The sequence below is a fragment of the Galeopterus variegatus genome, unplaced genomic scaffold, assembly GCF_000696425.1.
Source record: "Galeopterus variegatus unplaced genomic scaffold, G_variegatus-3.0.2 Scaffold1398, whole genome shotgun sequence".
Taxonomy (NCBI): domain Eukaryota; kingdom Metazoa; phylum Chordata; class Mammalia; order Dermoptera; family Cynocephalidae; genus Galeopterus; species Galeopterus variegatus.
Window position 1 is genome coordinate 321,641 of NW_007727509.1, and position 3,037 is coordinate 324,677.

At 35.8% G+C, this 3,037-nt stretch overlaps 1 protein-coding gene across 1 annotated transcript in view; it reads left to right on the plus strand.

The window, feature by feature from the left end:
* LOC103593722 (sodium/potassium-transporting ATPase subunit beta-1-interacting protein 3-like) overlaps window positions 1-3,037 on the plus strand; it is a 208,025-nt gene that overhangs the window by 155,549 nt on the left and 49,439 nt on the right. The window lies entirely within an intron of this gene.

Here is a 3,037-nt window from a genome sequence, read left to right on the forward strand (position 1 = left end):
TGCTTGCCCCTTTGCAGTCTATTTTCAAAACTGTAGCCAGAGTGATCCTTTTAAAACATAGGACAGACCATGGCAGTCCTCTGCTCAACATTCTGTGTCACTCTCCATTCCACAGAGCAAGAGCCAAGTCCTTACAACGGCCTACAGGGCTCTACGTGAACTGTAGATATCCCTTCTCCACTTTCCCACTACTTCTCTGTCTTAATACTTGCCCGTTCTGTTCCAGTCACACTGGCCTCTTTGTGGTCCCTCTGCTGGGAAGTCCTGCATCAGGGCTTTTGCACGTGCTGTTCCTCTGCCTGGGATTCTCTTCCATGATTTGGCCTCGTGACTATCTGCCTCCCCTTTTTCAAGTCTTTTCTCAGATGTCACTTCCTCAAAGAGACTATCCTCTTCACCCCCTACTTAAAATTTCAAACCTCCTCTACCCCCCAATGAACCCTATTTTTATAGCATTTGTGTAATAAATAATTTGCTTATTTATTGTTTCTTTTTTGTTGTTCTTCTCTTCCTTTCTCCCAACCTCTAGGACCTTCCACCTGCTAGACCATATGCTCCTGAAAGGCAGGAATTTTTGCCTGTTTTGTTCACTTACTCATTTCAAACACCCACAATAGTGCCTGGTGCATATTAGGCTCTCAATAAAATGTTTGGAACAAATGAATTAATACTCACTAACCCAGAGGGACAATGATTGTAAGTGACTAATAGGTAGTTTTTACTTTTGCAAAACATATAATTTATATATAAGGACATTTATAGTCAGACAAGCAAAAAGTTGCCATTCCTGAAAAATTACTCAAAAATATATTCTAGCAAATTGAGAGATCATTCAAAATAAAGTGGAGAGGCAAAATAAAAAAAGAATTTATCAACACCAATAATATGCAGAAATAAATCTTGATCTTTTTGTTAACATTGTTAGAAATAATACACATTTCAAATATAAGTATTGAAAGAGAATACATAATTTAATAAAATAATTTAATCATAAATTGTATCTTAAATAGATTAAATCAATACAGACTGGTAAATGGAAAGAAAATAGAAAGGATAAAGCAAAAATGGGGAGAAAAGTTCCCATTTTTTACAGAGTCAATAGAATAGACATTGTTTTAGTGGTGATGATGTCATTAGAAGAAAAAGGTTCAAGTACTTCCCTTAAACCTTACTTTTAAATAAGAGACCTTCAAATATTCTAGGAGAGTTATCACGTTCCCCCCAAGTGCCCAATATATCAGAAGCAGGATAAACATTGAACTGTTCCACATACGACGTAAGTTCAAGCTCCTCTATTGTCTGAGTCCCTTCTTCTATCTCCTTGTGTGGAGTGACAGCCAGGACTGGACAAAATCTCCAGCTGTGGTCCCTGCAGCACAGAGGGGAGCTCAACCATCTCTCACTCCTAGATGCCTTGCTTCTATTAATTTAGCCTAAGATCATGATTTTTTGCTTGTTTGTTTGTTTGTTTGTTTGTTTTGAGGCTATTAATGACTCATATGGAGTTGCTACTAAATTTAATTCTCAAGATTGTTAGGCTACATATCTCTCCACTGTGCACAACCAAATGTAAGACCTCATACTTTTCCATCTAAATAGCTATTTGGTAGATTTCAGCCCATGGTTACATCATGTCAGTACAATTCTGATTCAGCATTTGGGGATACTTCAAAAAGTTCATGGAAAAATGGAATTAAAAGATAATATGAATCTCCATGAACTTTTTTTTTTATTGATTATACACATTCATGGAGCACAGAGCTGGCCATCAGCACCCGTGCCCAAGATGTGATGATCAGATCATACTATTAGCATGCCCACCACCTCAAATTGCAAATTGTTCCATGTCCCCCACCCAACCTCTTCCCAACCCCTTTCTCCCACCCCCATGAGCTTGTTGAAGTCTCCTCATGTTCACCCATCATAAAGTTAATTTCAACTACAAATTTTGGGAGTATGCTCTCTATTTCTTTATATAAGAAATGTAAGTAATTAATAAAATGCTGAAAAGGACAGGTGGAGAGACGGAACTTTGCAGCATCCACTAAAAACCCCTCTTGTGATTGACATCAATTCATTAGTAAGCACCNAACTTTGCAGCATCCACTAAAAACCCCTCTTGTGATTGACATCAATTCATTAGTAAGCACCTCTGAGGTACTATGATTTAAGTAGTGATTGAGCCATTTATCTTTTGTGGAAATTTCATATTTTTCTATCTTAAGAATAAGAACCTTGTCTAAGATTTTGCCAAATTAAGAACTAGCCCTTGACTATTATTTTTTTGCATTCTCCACCTGCTAATCCTATCACAGAAATAAATCCTGATATGTTATTATCATTAGATACATGCTGGCATTCTGTAACTTTCCTCAGGATATTTCCACATCATCTCTTAAAAATTTATTCTAAACTCTTTTTTAAGATATATATCCACAGTTTGCATAATTTTTCTTGCTACTTTTTGAATCTAAGAAATTAATTTGATATAGCTACGCAAAAGCTTTTCAAAAAAGGACAAGCAAGTTCAAAGACATTAATATGATATGCTGTATTATTATAAAGCACACTGCTAGATTTCTTGATAATTATATTTTTAATTCTAAATCAATTATATTGAGAATCTGTATTAAACCATGAATGATGACCAATTAAAAACATCTTTAAATGGCATTGCCCTTCAAAATGGAATTAATGCTAATGAGATAAACTGCTTTTGATATTGTGAAAAGTCTGATTAAATGATTGCTGCTGTAGCTAATTGGGAAACCCTGCATATCGAATGCTTTTAAATATCTGATTCTCTTCCACCTACGTTTCTACTTTTTTTCTCCCACTTACTTTTTGGGGGGGTGCGGGGATGAGGAAAACAAGAAGGGGTTTCTTAGCTAAATTCAGGATCTTCAAAAGCCTATTCTTTTTTCCCTGGTTTATTCATCTTTGTGCTGTCATTTGGTGTTGTTAAAGGAAGATCTCTAAACTTGCTTAACTGTTATTAACATTCCTGAGTTATGATTAGTTAGTCAAACTGTAGTCT